This window comes from Pinus tabuliformis, chromosome 9, assembly GCF_031772625.1.
Source record: "Pinus tabuliformis cultivar Carrire ecotype Pingquan chromosome 9, CPIR1, whole genome shotgun sequence".
In the NCBI taxonomy this organism is placed as follows: domain Eukaryota; kingdom Viridiplantae; phylum Streptophyta; class Pinopsida; order Pinales; family Pinaceae; genus Pinus; species Pinus tabuliformis.
The window spans coordinates 1,381,624,737-1,381,641,328 of NC_142307.1; positions in this window are offsets into that span (position 1 = coordinate 1,381,624,737).

A 16,592-nucleotide genomic window follows, 5' to 3' on the forward strand; every position below is an offset into this window, starting at 1 on the left:
AACCAAACAAGCATGGAGATCGAATGGCTAAAGCCATGAACAGAGACAACCGAAGGAGATCAAGAAAGAGAGAGCGTAGAGTCCAAGCGACCGAGAGAGACAGTGAACAGTGAACCCTGAGAGGAGGACTGAGCATAGAGAGCAGTAAAGCTAAGCAGAGGAGACAAAGGGCCGAGCTGACCATAGCAGCATCGAGCACCAGAGAGCTTGAAGAATCAAGCCTTCCCATAGAGGACTCCGTTCGGATTGAGCATAACAGTTGGCTCTTTCCACTGTAGACCGAGGGTCACAAAGCTAGTAGGAAGAACAAGAGTCTATGTACTCCAAGTGGCTTGGGGAATCCAAGAACCACCCTGCCAAGCAAAATTTGCTTCAGGAGAACTCATATTGAGTCCCTGCATTGTAATTTCTCTGCTAAAAGACACAATAAAACAAGGCCACCACTGAAGCTAGACCGGAGACGTAGCCCTGGAGAATAGGGTGAACTCCTTATGAAAAACTGTTTGTGTCTTTGTGTTGCTTACTGTATTTCTTTGTTGTCTTTCCATTTGTTTTCTGTGTATTGGCAATCTGATCGATCCGTTGTTTCAATAACATAGAACACACACACCAGCACATGAGTCTGTAATACCTTTTGTTTAATAAATCTTCAACTGAGGTCACTCATAGGGTGATTATTAGATCAAGTGGTATCAGAGCTCTAGGCTGTAAGATTAGACAAGCTTGTGTTGGTTTAGCTATGAATGCTCACTAGATCAAAGCTCAAATTAGGAGAAGGAGAGTTGGTGGAAACTAATCCTGAAATTGGGAGAGTCTATTCTCGAAAGAAAATGTCAGAAGAAGGTTCTATAGGGCCAAACCCTCAATTCATAGAAAGTTTCCTAGCTATAAAGTCCATGGTAGAAGAAATGTATAGGGACTTTAGAAAGCATAAGGGTGAAGATTCATCAGGCTCTAAGCAAGATAAAGAAGAAGATGAATCTCATTCCCATGACCACTCCAAAGGAAAGGGAAAAGAATAAAGCTTCCCTACACCTCCTAGTAGCCCTGTGCATAATAAGAAAGCATATTTGATTAAGTTAGATGTTAAATTTGATTTGCCTATATATCATGGAGAGCTAAATGCTAAAAAGTTGGATAATTGGATTAGACAAATTGATGTGTATTGCAGAGTACAAAATATAGACTCAAACAATAGTAAGATTCAGCTGGCAAGCCTTCACCTAGGGGGCACTGCCTTGGTTTGGTGGGAAGGCAAAACCCAAGCTGATATGAGGAAGCATGGTAAGACCATCTCTGTCTGGAATGAATTTGTTATCGCAATCAAAAAACAGTTCTGTCCATTGGCCTACATGCAACAAGCCATGATGAGTTGGAAAACTCTTCGGCAGTTGAAAGGGAAAAGTGTACAAGGGTATATTCAAGAGTTCAGAAAGAGAGCATTGATGTTGGGTATTTCATTAGAATCACCAGAAACTCTTTTAAAGTACATTGGTGGTCTACACAGATACATGACCCATACCATCCTCATGTTTAATCCCACTAGTATAGATGAGGTATTTGTACAAGCTACTCATCTAGAAGCTAGAGGAAAGAATTGAAATCCAGAAGTTGGGGGACCATCCCAACCCACTGTAAGCAAGAGCAAGGAGAAAATAAAGCATAAGTGGAAAGTAAGGAAGGCTAACACTGCACATGAAGGAAAATCTTCATGCACTCACTGTAAAAAGGAGGGGCATGATGATGAGCACTGTTGGATTCTGCATCCAAAGCTGAGGCTTAAGAAGTCCGAGGGCAAGAAGAAGAAGACTACTGCAGCTATTTAGAAATATTTTGGGTCAGACTTGGGAGATGAAACAATCATTGTAGCCACAGGTATAAAAGGTAAGAATTCTAAAGCATCTACTAGTAATTCTGCTCAATTTGTCATTGATGAAGAACATGAGAGAAAAAGGCATGAGCTTTTTCATATTCGAGTTGTTTCCAAAAATAAAAAGATTGATACTTTGTTTGATAGTGGCTCACAAGTAAATCTGATTTCTGAAGCAATTGTAAAGAAATTGGGATTAGCAACTACACCTCATAAGAAGCCATACCCATTAGGATGGTTGAATGATAAAGCACAACTACAAGTGACTAGACAGTGCAAACTCAAGTTTTCTTTTGGGTCAGCATTTGTAGATGAGGTTGAGTTAGATGTAATTCCTTTGGATATATGTGGAATTTTTTTAGGATGTCCTTACTTGTATGATAGAAAGGCTATTTTCTATAGAGCCGAGAACAAGTATCTACTTGTTAAAGATGGAATTGAATACTTTGTAAGAGCTCATAAGCTCAAGAATAATTATACTCTCATAAACTCAGGACAGATGAAAAGAATGATAAATTCATGCAAACAGTTCTTACTGATGGTTGTAAAGGAAAAGAAAACTAATAAAACCAATGTATTTGAGGGCTGTAATTCTGATCAACAAGCTGATATAGAAAAGATTGTTTCAGGGTATGATGTCTTGTTTCAAGAACCTCAAGGTCTGCCACCTAAAAAGGGAATAGTACATGATATTATTTTGCAGCAAGATGTTCCTTTGCCTAACATTGGGATGTACAGGTTATCTGCTTTAGAGAATGTTGAAATCAAGAAGCAGGTGCAGAGTAACTCGAGAAAGGGTTCATCAGGCCTAGCACATCACCATGTGGGTCACCAATCGTTTTGGTGAGAAAGAAAGATAGCTCATGGAGAATGTGCATTGATTACTGAGCACTGAATAAAATAACAATAAAAAGTCGTTATCCCCTTCCTCGCATAGATGATCTTTTAGATCAATTGAAGGAAGTTGTGTTTTTCACCAAGCTGGATTTGCACAGTGGATACCATCAGGACAGAGTTGCAGAGTGAGATGCATGGAAGATTGCTTTCAAAACAAAGCAGGGATTGTATGAATGGCTGGTTATGCCTTTTGGCTTGACCAATGCCCCTGCTACTTTCATGAGATTAATGAATGATGTACTCAGACCTTTTCTTGATGATCTTGTTATTGTGTATCTGGATGACATTCTAATTTTTAGTAAAACATGGGAAGAACATTTAAAGCATGTTAAGCAGACATTAGATGTTTTGAAAAGAGAAAAACTTTATGTTAAACTCTCCAAATGTGAATTTGGAAAAACTTCTCTAAATTATTTGGGTCATATAGTAGGGGGAGGTGAATTGAAAATAGATCCCTCTAAAGTGGCAATCATTGTAAACTAGCCTAAACCCAAGTCTGTTACAGAAGTGAGAAGCTTCTTAGGAGCAGCACAATATTGGAGGAAGTTCATTTCAAAATTTTCCTCAATTGCAGCTCCCTTACATGCTTTGACAGGATTGAACAAGGTGTTTCAGTGGGGAGGCAAACAACAGAAAGCCTTCGACACCTTGAAAGAAAAAATTAGTACAACACATGTACTAGCACTGCCAGATCTACAAAGACCATTTGAGATCCAAACTGATGCCAATGACTATGCCATGGGAGCAGTGTTGACACAGCACAGTAAACCCATATGTTATCATTATGAGACTTTTAATCCTACAGTAGTCAACTATCCTACATATGATAAGGAATTGTATGCATTAGTTCAGAGTGTGAAAAGGTGGAAACATTACTTAATGGGCAAAGAAACAGTAATACATGCTGATCATCAGCCACTTCAATACCTACACTCCCAAACTAAGTTGAAACAATCAATACATTACAGATGGATGGGTTTTCTACAACAGTTTCATTTAGTCATCAGATATAAAAAGGGCATACATAACAAGGTTGCAGACATGTTATCTAGACCCATTATAAATGCATCTACCATACTTAAGCATAATTCTGTGCTACATTAAAGCTACATACAACAATATGCTCAGGATATGGACTTTAAAGATGTATATGCAACTTTGAGTCAAGGCAAAAGAGTAGAAGAATTGGACTATCATGTGAAGGACCGACTCTTATATCATTGTGGGAAACTCTGCATTCCAAAAACTGAGAGAGCAAAGATAATTAGGGAAGCACACACTTCTCTGATATCAAGTCACTTTGGGGTAAGTAAAACAGTTGCACAACTACAAAGGTTCTGCTGTTGGCCAAGAATGAGTGAGATAGTTTCTAGATATGTAAAGGGGTGTGCTAAAAGCAAGCCCAGCAATAGAAAACTAGGCTTGTACACTCCATTGCCAGTTCCTTCTCACCCTTGGGAAAGCATTTCCATGGATTTTGTTGGAGGACTGCCTAAATATAGGAAAGGTCATGATTATCTATATGTTGTTGTGGATAGGTTCAGCAAAATGTGTATTTTGATACCCTGTAGTAAACAGATTACAGCTAAACGAACTGCAAAATTATTCTTTGAACATGTATGGGTTCATTTTGGATTACCCATTTCTATTATATTTGATCGAGACACCTGATTTGTGGGAAAGTTTTGGTCCAGTCTATGGGAACTAATGGACACCAAATTAAAGAAAAGCACAACTTTTCATCCACAAATAGATGTCCAGACAGAAGTAGTTAACGAGACAGTGATCCAGTTACTGAGAGGATATTGCAGCAAACACCCTAAGCTTTGGGATGAACACTTGTGTTATGTGCAACATGCTTACAATAGAGCCAAACACTCTTCTACCCAGAGATATCCTTTTGAGACCTGCTTTCGTTTCATACCAAGGTCTCCCTTGGATTTTGTATTTGGTAAAGATACCATGGTTGATGGACACAGTGATGTGGACAAGGCAACTAGGTTCATTCAACAGATCCAGGAGATCCACCAGGAAGTATGGGAACAGCTGGAAAAGAGCCAGGCCAAGTACAAGGCTAGGCATGATAAGCATCGGATGGAGCATAGTCTTCAAGTTGGAGACCAAGTCTGGTTGTATATCAGCAAGGACAGGATGCAAGGTGAAGGAAAGAAGATAAAACCTATCAAGTATGGACCCTTCAGGATACTTGAGAAGATTGGTGAAAATTCTTTTCGCCTTGATCTGCTAGCTTACATGCACATCTACTCAGTCATGAACGCGGATTGCTTGAGGTTGTTTCAACCTTCAATGATTGAGGACCCTAAAGAGCAGAGTCAATTGCCTTCTGTTGATGACCTGCTACCTGAATATCTTAATGAGTTGTAGGAAGATACAATGCTGGACAGGAAGGTAAGGATGAAGCGTAGTGGACAGGTGGAATACCTCCGGATTGGGCTTAAAGGTTCGAAGTCAAGCAGTGCGAAGTGGATTGAGATTGGACGAGTGAGACAACAGTTTCCTCACTTAGTCGATGCTTGAAGAAGAAAAACCAACTTTTAGTGGCCCAAAAGCTTTTCAGTAGGGAGGTCGTGATCCAAATCGGATCCATAAACGACTGTCATAAGAACCCTGACTGTATTGGGACAAAACAAATCCTTGAATAATCCAAAACAACAAACAAAAATACCCTGAACTAGTGGTCATGGCAGCCGACATGGGATGACGAGGACCTCGGTCAAAGCATGCTGACCGAGGCCCATGGAGACTGCGCAGGAGGTCGATGTAGCCCCTGGGAGCCCCGGAATGGGAAAAGGAACTGATTTTCAATGTGTGATTAGCGCCTAGCGCTAATCACGCATCGTTGGGTGAATAGGGCTGAAATGGTAGAGCCTTAAGCACTCTGTCACATTGGGAGCTAGAGGACCGTGGGCGGAGAAACGAAAAGTGCCATCGTACGAAGGTGGGACCCACAACCTGGAAACCAGCGGTTTGATCGGGGTGCCCTTGAACGGTAAGAGGTTTTGGAGGAGAGCGAAGCGATCCCACTCAGCGATCGACGCGTGGCAGCGAAGGTGAGAGAAAAACCGCTGTGATCGCACGTTATCGGTCGAGCAAGTCAACCGCGCTCGGCGTGCGTATGACGTTGGATCTGGAGGAGCCCAGATTGGACGGCTGAGATTGCGCCCGATAGACAGAAGCGAAATCGACAGGGAATTAAGCCATTATTTAAGTGGATTTGGAATCCGTTGACCGCCATGGTGGAGAAAGAAACGAATCGATGAACAAGCTGGCACTGTTCCGATGGAGATGCATGGCTACTTCTCAAGCGTTCATGCTGACGCTGAACAGGGAACTCCAAGCACACAGGTGGTAGGTGAATCGACATAGGCGGGAGAGGAACTGAGCAGGCATAGAGGTTGAATGGCTAAGGCCATGAACAAAGACAGCCAAAGGAGATCAAGAAAGAGAGAGCGAAGAGTCCAAGCGACCGAGAGAGACAGTGAACAGTGAACACTGAGAGGAGGACTGAGCACAGAGAGCAGTAAAGCCAAGCAGAGGAGACAAAGGGCCAAGCTTACCATAGGCAGCATCGAGCACCAGAGAGCTTGAAGAATCAAGCCTTCCCATAGAGGAATCTGTCTGGATTGAGCATCACAGTTGGCTCTTTTCACTGTAGACCGAGGGTCACAGAACTGGTAGGAAGAACAAGTGTCTATGTACTCCAAGTGGCTTGGGGAATCCAAGAACCACCCTGCCAAGCAAAATCTGCTTCAGGAGAACTCATATTGAGTCCCTGCATTGTAATTTCTCTGCTGAAAGACACAATAAAACAAGGCCACCACTGAAGCTGGACCGGAGACGTAGCCCTGGAGAATAGGTGGTGGGCTGCAGTATTGTAGCAATAATGCTACAACTCCTGGGGCTTCCTATCTCTAATTTTATCAACCCGGTAGTTCGTACAAACTTGGAAGCGACGGTGTTGTATGCACAAGTACTAGCTCTTGTCGCAGCTGTCACTTGGTCAGCTGGCACAAGTCCGCTAGGGCTCAAGCCAACTTCTATATGCTCTCAGAAGAAGCTTTCTAAATGATGGACGAAGGCTATCTCAAGGGAAATTGATCTACTTTGCAAAAATGAACTGAAAGCCAACCAAAGCATGGAAACCCTAGTAAACCCTAATCTGACTAGTTTAACCTCTATGGTGCAATAGTGAGAGTGCAAATGTCTAAAAATGATGCCATTACTTCTAATGATGTGAAATGCATGAACTCAAACTACTTCCATGAAAAAGAACATTGTTTTTGTATTTTTGCTTAAGTGGATGGAGTGATTATGAATTTGTTTCTTATTAGGGTTTGGCTGTGCAGAGGTGGTGCGAAGGGAGAGAAAGCTTGGGAAAGGTCAGGAGGGCTAGGAGAGGTCCCAGAGGGTCCCTAACATCAGTCCACAGAAGTCTACAACGTTCAGGTGCTCGGTAACCAAGTTTGCAGGCTTCTACAGGATGTCTGCAGGGGATCCTACAAGAAACTAAGGAATTCTACAGGAAATCTGCTAACTTCTACAGGATGTTCTACCGTGGGAGTTTTGGGTGATGGTGAGGTGATGGAGCGGTATGGGTGGATAGGTAAGGTGGAGATGGAGCTTTTGATGACTCAGGGGCAGAGAAATAAGATGGAGAGAGAGTGCACGGAGTTGGTTGGTGAATAGAAGGATGGAAACAACGAAAGGTCAAAAAGATGGAGCTACGTGGGCAATGGAAGAGTTGGAAGGTGAACGAGCTGAACAGAGGTTGAGTAGGTGGATTTAGGCATGGTTAAGAAGAATAAGAAGGAAGTGGAATGATATTGAGCAGTGTAAATAAAACAAATTGCTTATGTCTTGCACCAAAAACGAGAATCCATTAACCTGTGCTACCTGTGCTATTAAACCAATGAACAGCAATGTAAATCATGAAGAAAAGTCGTGCATGGAATTGTAATGAAGAAGTATGGCTCAAGAGCGAAATGCATGGAAGGATCCACGATTAAAACGACTGTGTTGCAGCTTGCATAAAAGTGGAAAAAGACTGCGTTTTTTTTGGTGGTTGGTATAGACTGCACCCCAATCCCTAAACAGAGATGGCAGTGAAGGCACTAACAACCTTTTCTTGGAGCTCCAGTGAATTACAAACCTCCTATTCTGATCTAAGCAACTGAAAGTGATTCAACCATAAGCTAATCCTACTCAATCTCATTAAAGAAATCAAATCAGCAGACTGTGTTCTTGAAATGCATCTCAAAACAAAGAAACAACGTGCTGGAAAGAAAGGAAAATAATACTACAAGAAGAGGAGATCTATTGCTCTCAGGTTGGGCCCTAACCTGAGAGCTATAGCTCCCTTAAAATCTCAGAATTAGATCCAAATCTGCTTGCCTTTATTCATAATCAAAAGTCTAATGTCATGCCAAAACTGGCTTACAAAAACAAACACCGAGCTATGCTCAGAAATTACAATATCAGTCCAAAAGTTCAAAAGGCTCCTATCAAAGGCTACGGCCTTCATATTTATACACAATGAAGATCAAGCTGGCTTCCTCCATTCGTGGAGCTTGGCTGTCCAACTGAAAGTCAAACTGCTGTAAACTACTGATCCTGTAGAACGTGTTGGCTGCCTTTAAGCTCGGTGGGGAGAGCTGTTGGAGCTCGGAGTTAAGGTGAAAATCACGAGGAAGGTCATCAAGACTGTGGACAACCTCCCTATGAACCCACAATGTCACCTTTGATGTCTCCTTGTCTCCATTTGCGTGGTCTTTTGCTCTCTTTAATGCCAAAAACCTGAAATCATCATGTATTAGCCACATAGATATAATGTCTACCCTTCTTCCTACAAACAACACGAATATACTAAGAAATGAATGCATAAGTGATAAAAGATGAATGGTTGAACAAGGTAAGTAGGCCAATATGAGCCCAAATTGTACCAAAAATTGGGGCTCATCATCACCCCCCAGCTAAAATATTTGCTCATCCTTGAGCAACTTTGCTCCAGCTCCTTATCCTTGGCCGAGAACTAGGGCCCGGAGCATGCTCTTCCTTTCTTGTTCTTGGTGGCCCTGCCTCTTCTGCCCCTGGCGGTGACGAGGGTGGCGCTTCCTCCCCCTTTCCTGTTTCCTTGAGCCGGGCTTCGGAAGTCGATTGGCCTATCCTTCGTGTCCAGGAAGTTATTTTTGGGCTTCCCCTCTCGGGGGTGGCCAATGTTTTAGAGGGGGATCTTTCACTGGGTGAAGTAGGGACACCCCCTAAAATGGTTTGGCTGCTGGGTGGAGGCTGCGGCTTGCCTGTGTTTATTCTCTTACTTCTCCTGGCTTCAAAAGGTAGAGGGATCTCCCTCTCTCTGTTCTCCTTCGGCTTTGGAGGTGTACTGAGGGCGGCCAGCGCAGCTGCTGCCTCCTTTTCGAGAATGCCAGCCTTCTCTTTCTTGTGTTTTGCTTTCTTAGGGCTCCCTATAGAGGGCCCCTTCTTTTCTGATTTCGGGCTTCCTGTAGAAGACCCTGCTTTACCCACTTCTGGGCCTTCTGTAGAAGACCCTTTCTTTACCAATTTTGGGCTTCCTGTAGAAGCCTCTTTTTCAATGATTTTCGGGCTTCCTGTAGAAGCCCCTTTTGCCAATTTCGGGCTTCCTGTAGAAGCCCCTGTCTCTGTTTTCGGGCTTCCTGTAGAAGCCTGTTTCTGCTTTCCTGTAGACACGGGTGTCACCACCTTTGCTTGCTTTGCTGCATGGGTTTTGCTTTTTGGTTTGGTTGCAGGTGCTGATGAGGTACTTGGGCTGATGTGGACCACCTCAGCTTTGTCCGTTCTGCTCTTCAACCTCTTTTCTCTTGCTGACAAGATGGGTGTGTCACCTTTTTCTTTGTCATCCTTTTCCTCATGCTTCTTCTTTTGTTCTTTCTTCTGCACTGTGGTCAGGGTCTTCTGGCCTTTTTCTTTCTTTCCCTCGGCCACTGCTTCTTTTTCCTCACTGCTGGAGGAACCCGTTTCTTCAATCAACATCCTTATGTCTCCATCTCTTGTCAAATTCCGGAATGATTCCCACGAGAGGGGAACCTTATATGAATGAAGCGCATCCTCCACAAGAAGTTTGATCAACCCATGGTGGGCTACCTGATCTGGTATGCCTTCTTTTAATTTTGTGGCACATTCAATTAGGGACTGTAGTAGGAAATAAGGAATGCTCAGTTTCTGTTCTACAGGAAGGTCAATCCGGTGCCTCAATTCAGTGAGCAACCGAAAGTGATATGCGTACACGATGCTAAAACGACCTTCACAGGTTATATACTTCATGATTTGCAGGCTGAATTCATTCCATGGTGGCAGCAAGCTGGTTCTTCGCACCCCATTTTTGTCCTCCGAGAATTCCTCCTCAGGTGGGAAGAATTCTTTCTTGGCCTGCTGGCTCAACTTCCTTTCTTCCTTATCCCATGGCAAACCCATTGGAAGTTCAGTAATTCGACTGATATATTGCGGGGTGAGCTTGAGGCTTAGACCCCTGAAGTTCACTGTGGCCAGTGTCTTGGATTTCGGCTTCAGAGCCTGCAAAAATTCTTCTGCCACTTCATCATCGTAACCCTGCAATTTGTCACAAAAAGATATCCATTGAACCCGTGTGAAGAGCTCCACCACTTCCTGGTTTTCCCTCAACTTGGTTGAATCAGTGGGTTCTCGTCTAATAAACCCACCCGGCATGATAAAACAGCTTCCTTAAATAGAGGTGGTGATTGTGGAAGAAATTTGGCTTACTGAGACAGAGTGTAGAATGTCATGCAAATAATCCACAAAACTTATCCCTGAGGAACTTAACACAGTTTAATTACCCTGACATCCTGTAGAATGACAGTATAGGCACAACAAACAACAATTTCACCATTTTTCTATGACCAGACTGTGGACGACAATTCTGCCACCTTTAATAACCAGTTTCATGAAGAGTTCAGGGTTACCTTTTTAATTGGCCACCTTTTTATGTGAGGCACCCGCTTTCCTGTAGAAACTGCGTTCCTGTAGGATGACAGCGTTCCTGTAGAATGACAGCGTTCCTGTAGAATGGAGCGCGCGATTTTCGGGAGAGACTGCAGTCGGTCTGCACCTTGGGTGTGCTTCTCAATCGTTCTGATAACCAAAGGCTCAGCGTATCAAACTGTAGAAGGATCAGGATAGCCGCTCGAGTTCAAAACGGTGGTTGATAAATGCATGAGTGCAATCTAGCCGATTAGATTTTGAATTCGGCGGAATCCATGGCGCGGGGGTGAGCTGTCCCCGCCGGACCGTTGGGTGACGTCACCCCATCATTCAACTGCGCGTTCACTTGCTGCCGCATCAATTCCCGCAGATCTGCCGCCGCCTCTTCTGTTAAACTCGTTTTTGTTTCGACAGGATTGCTCTCACGTGCGTGCTGCCCATTCTTTTTGTCATGGCCGCCACCCTCGCATCCAACTAGACCATTAACTGGCCGACGTGGCCGGCCAAATGGCCATACGGCCGCTCAACCCATTCACCTTTACACTTAGCAATCAATCAAAGTAACATTCATGCAATCTGATGGAAGGAAGGGTCGAGACACTTACCTGCGTGGCTGCACACGATGTTTCGGTTCTTTGGACGCTGATGAGTCGATTTACCTGCTGCTGGCAAACTTACACAGGCCCGGAGGTCCATGTTCACGAGCTGCCGACGATGGATGGGATGCTTTAGTTGCATGCGCCCACGTTTCATTGCATATGGCCTGCGCTGTGAATGGTATCCACTCTAGCAGGCTTAACTGTTACAGGACTCCCGCGGGATGTCTTGGAACAGTTCTTCCTCCTTGGGTGCATGCTGCACGACGATGGATGGCCTCACGATCACGCTCCCGGAGCTTCTGGATGACTGGGATGCACATGGTGTGAGATCTCTAGCGTTTTTTTCCATTTACAATTTGCTTTTTCTCGAGACTCATCGATCTGCTTTGCTGGTGCAGGTAACTTTGTTGCATGTCGACAAGGATGGTGGAACAAGATAACAGCAATGTGCAAGGGTGACAACAGTGGCTTGCATGCGTCCAAACTGATCCTTAGCCGTTAGATCTCCTCATGAAATGAATTCTGGCCCATTCTGAGCTTCTACAGGAAGTTTCCTGTAGAAATACAGAGCTTCCTGTAGAAAGGTTGCGTTTCTGTATAGAGTCTGCACCTTCCTGTAGAAAATCTGCATCTTCCTGTAGAAACTCTGCATTTTCCTGTAGAAACTCTGCATCTTCCTGTAGAAAATCTGCGTCTTCCTGTAGAAGACTCAAGCTGTAATAAAATTGCACATACCTTGGAGAAAATGAGTATTCTTGGAGGAGGTGCTGGTGAGGTGTCCCTACTGCATGATGAGGACCCTTGGATTTGAGTTGAGAGGCTTCCTCTCCTCCATAGAACACCTGCATGCAATTTTACATAATGAATCTGCTGACCTTGTTTTTTTCTTGTGTTTTTTTTTTTTTTTTTTTTGAAATATAACAGGGGCGCCTCATTGAGGTTTTCACCCTTGCCATCTGCCTTAAGCGCCTCAAAGAGGTTTTCACTCAAGGATCTTTTTCCAATCTCTTTTTTTTTGAAAAGACAATAGGGGCGCCTCAATGAGGTTTTCACCCCTACCACCTGCCTTGGGCGCCTTAGAAAGGTTTTCACCCAAGGATCTTTATTATTATTATTATTTTTTTTTTTTTTTTATAGATTCTTCGAGGTATGCCCAAAGCAGAGGCAGAACCCTTCTCTATGACCAACACTGCCTTCTCCATAGTTTTGATGAACTCTTGTCTTGAGGGAGGCTTCCTGTAGATCTTCAATCGATGCCCATTGACAAGCATGGGGATGGCTTCCTCATCAATGGTTCGAATAAGAACAGATCCATTGTCATGACATTTTTCCACTGAATATGGCCCTAGCCATCTTGTTCTCATCTTTCCCTTGAAATTTTTGTATCTGGAGTCATACAACAAAGCCCAATCTCCCAGCTGAAATTGCTTGTCATGGAGATGTTGGTCATGCCACACCTTTCTCTGAAGTTGAACCACTTCTGAGTGAAGGAGGGCCTGCATTCGGTGCTCGTCCAGTCCATTCGGTGCTCGTCCAGTCCATTCAGCTGCAATAACCTTTCTTGTTGTGCATGGCTGAGATCTAGGTCCAGCTGAGCTGCCATCCTCAAAGTGTTGTATTCAAACTCAATGGACAGCAAAGCTTTCTTCCCATAGACCAGCTCATAATGTGTGAAGCTGGTGGTGGTCTTCCAAGTGGTGTTGTAAGCCCATGTGGCTTCAACCAGGCGATCTGCCCAGTCCTTTATGTTGCTGCTCACCACCTTAGTCAAGATCCCTTCTAATGCTCTATTGGTGACTTCCACCTGCCCATTTGCTTGAGGGTGATAGGGGGTGGAAGTCCTATGCTTGATCTTGTGATGAGCTAGTAGATCTTCAACCAGGTTGGAGGTGAACTGGCTCCCTTGATCAGTGACCAGCTCTCTTGGATAGCCAAACTTATAGAAGATGTTTTCTCTTAGGAACTCGGCCACCTTTTCTTCTGTTGCTGCTTTGATTGCTTTGGTCTCTGCCCACTTTGTCAGGTAGTCAGTGCACACAATGATGTAATACCTTTGCCTCGAAGGAGGGTTGATTGGGCCCACAAAGTCCATACCCCACTTCTCAAATGGCTCAAGAGTCACTTGAGGTTGGAGAGGCATCTCATCCCTTTGGGTCGGTTTCCCCATTCTTTGGCATTGGTCACACTGGCTGACATATCTTCTGACATCTTGATGAAGTGTGGGCCAATAGTAGCCTGCCTGCAGGATTTTGAAGGCAGTTCTCTTTGCTGCAAAATGTCCTCCACAAGGCCCATCATGACAAGTGAGGAGGATATCAAAGACTTCCTCCTCCCTTACACAATGCCTTAAGATCTGATCGGGGCCAAGCTTGAACAGATTGTCCCCGATCCAAGTAAATGAGGCACTTTTTCTGATGATTCTGCTCTTCTCTCTTGAAGATAGGTGCGGAGGGAACTGTGCTGAAACAAGGTAGTTTGCTATATCAGCAAACCATGGAGAGAGTACTGAAATAGCAAACAGATGTTCATCAGGCATCTAGTCATCCACCGTTCCATCCTCATCTGCAGACAAATCCAATCTAGATAAAAAGTCAGCAACAACATTTTCTCTACCTGGTTTGTCAACAATGGTCAAATCAAACTGCTGCAATAAAAGTAACCATCTAATAATACGAGCATTCACATCTGGTTTATTCATTAAATATCTAATTGCAGCATGGTCTGTATGTACAAAGGTTTGATAGCCAGTAATATAATGTCGGAACTTGTTCAGTGCATGGACCACAGCCAAGAATTCTTTCTCGGTTACAGTGTAATTCAGCTCAGCTTTGGACAAGTTTTTGCTAACAAAGTAAATGGCATATGGAAGTTTTTGCTCAACTTGTCCTAAAGCTGCACCTATGGCTTTGTTCGAGGCATCAGTGTGGATGTGGAAAGGTAGGGCCCAGTTTGGACCTCTTAGGATTGGGGCTGACACCAACTTGTCCTTCAATTCATTTAAAGCCCTCTGACAATCTTCAGTCCATTTAAACTCCACATCTTTTGCCAACAGGACAAACAATGGCGAGGCTAGCTTGCTGAAATCTTTAATGAATCTCTGGTAATATCCTGCTAATCCCAAGAAACTCTGAACATCCCTTACCTTTTGAGGAGGTGGAACCTTCTTGATGAGAGCAATTTTGTTAGGATCCACCTGCAACTCTTGGCAAGAAATGGTATGGCCTAGCACGGTCCCTTCAGTCATTAGGAATTCACATTTTTCAGGACTAAGGGACAAGTTCTTCTCAATGCATTTGGTTAGGACTTTTCCCAGATTGGACAATGCTTCCTGAAAGTTGGCCCCATAAGGAGTGAAGTCATCCATATAGATTTCCACTGCATCATGGACCAGCTCTGAAAAGATGCTCAAAACAGCTCTCTGGAAGGTAGCAGGAGCATTGCATAGCCCAAAGGGAAGGACTCGGTAGGCAAAGGTACCCCAAGGGCAAGTGAAGGTGGTCTTATCTTGGTCTTCCGGGATGATTTGGATTTGGTTGTACCCGCTAAACCCATCCAGGAAAGAGAAGAACTTCTTTCCTGCCAGTCCATCCAACACTTGATCTATGAAAGGTAGAGGGAAATGGTCTTTCTTGGTAGCTTTGTTCAGTTCTCGGTAGTCCACACAGATTCTCCATTTCCCATTTTTCTTGGGAACCAACACCAGAGGGGACACCCATTCACTATCTGAGATGGGGTAGATGAATCCGACATCCAACAGTTTTTGCAATTCTTCCTTGACAATGTCCTTAAGGGTTGGATTCATTCTCCTCTGGGGTTGCCTAACCGGCTTACAATCCTCTTTGATGTATATGTGATGGGTACAAACTGAAGGATGGACTCCTTTCATCTCCTTATAGCTCCAAGCAAAAGCATCTAGGTGACTGGCCAACAGGCTACACAGCTCCTTTTCCTGGGAAGGAGATAGGGAGGAGCTGAGCTTCAACGTTCTCTCAGGGTCGAACTCCACATTCTTGACTCTGGGAGTGACAGGGTTGGTTGTAAAAAGATCCACTAAGGTGCTAGCTTGGGCATCCTCCACCAATTTCTCTAAGGATAGTGGACTGGAAGGTGGATTCTGGATCAAGGCCTCAATCAAGTCATCCTCGGTTGGGGGGTCTCTTCTGGTGGTATCTAGGGTGCACAGAGGTGCTGAGTACACCTCGTCTTCCTCTCCTTCTTCTAACCAGAGTGGTAAGTCATGCTCTAAGGAGGGTTGGGCAGGAGGGTATAGGACTAGCTGTTTGGACATAGGACCATTTTTGATGGTCATATTTCCTGCACAGCAACTTATGTAAGCATCTGCAGTGGCTAACCAAGGCCTTCCCAAAATGAGAGGGTATCCAGTAAGCTTTTCCTTGGGTTGCAGAACCAAGAAATCTGCAGGGTATTCCCAAGAGTCGATAGAGACCAAGACATCCTCCACAATCCCTTCGGGAGTCACAGTGGAGCGATCTGCTAATTGCAGTACTGTCGAGGTCTTCCTCAAGGAACCCTGAAGATTGAGTTTGAGCATGGCGTCCCTGGTCATCACATTAATGGCAGCCCCCAGATCAATCAAGGTGTGAGGTATGATGGTGCCATTGATGTGGACATCTACTACAGGACTTCCAGGATCTAGGTACTTTGGGCAGATGACTTGTCCTAGCATAAGGTCAGACAGTTGTCCTATGACATTGATGGTTGAAGCATCTTTCTTCCGCCTGCCTGGGTGTTTGAAACACTTTTCCTTAACCAGTTTGTTGTATATTGGCACATCCTTGATGGCTTGGAGAAGTGGTATTTTTACACACAACTGCTTGAGCTCACCCAGAAGCTCATCCTCCTCTGGGTTGGGTTGTGTGGTGGCTGTCAGTCTCTCAGGAAAGGGTGGAATAGCCTTTGGTTCACTTTCCTGTTTATCTTCCTCATCCTCTGGGGGAGGAGGTTGGCGATCTGGTAGAGTCTTTCCAGATCGAAGATTGATCTCCTGGATCTCCACAGCATAGGTAGGGCATGAGGTTTCCCCAGTGTATACCTGCTGGGCCTGTCTATTGTTGGGGTTTGGGTTCGGTTGAGCAGGCATTTGAGGTTGCCTTGGAGGAGCAGGAGGTAATGGCTGAGGTTGAACTGGTGGTGGAGGCAAAATGGCGGGAGGAGTATTGTACTGGGGCCTCCACCCCAACTGAGGTGTATTCCACTAAGGTTGTGGCTGG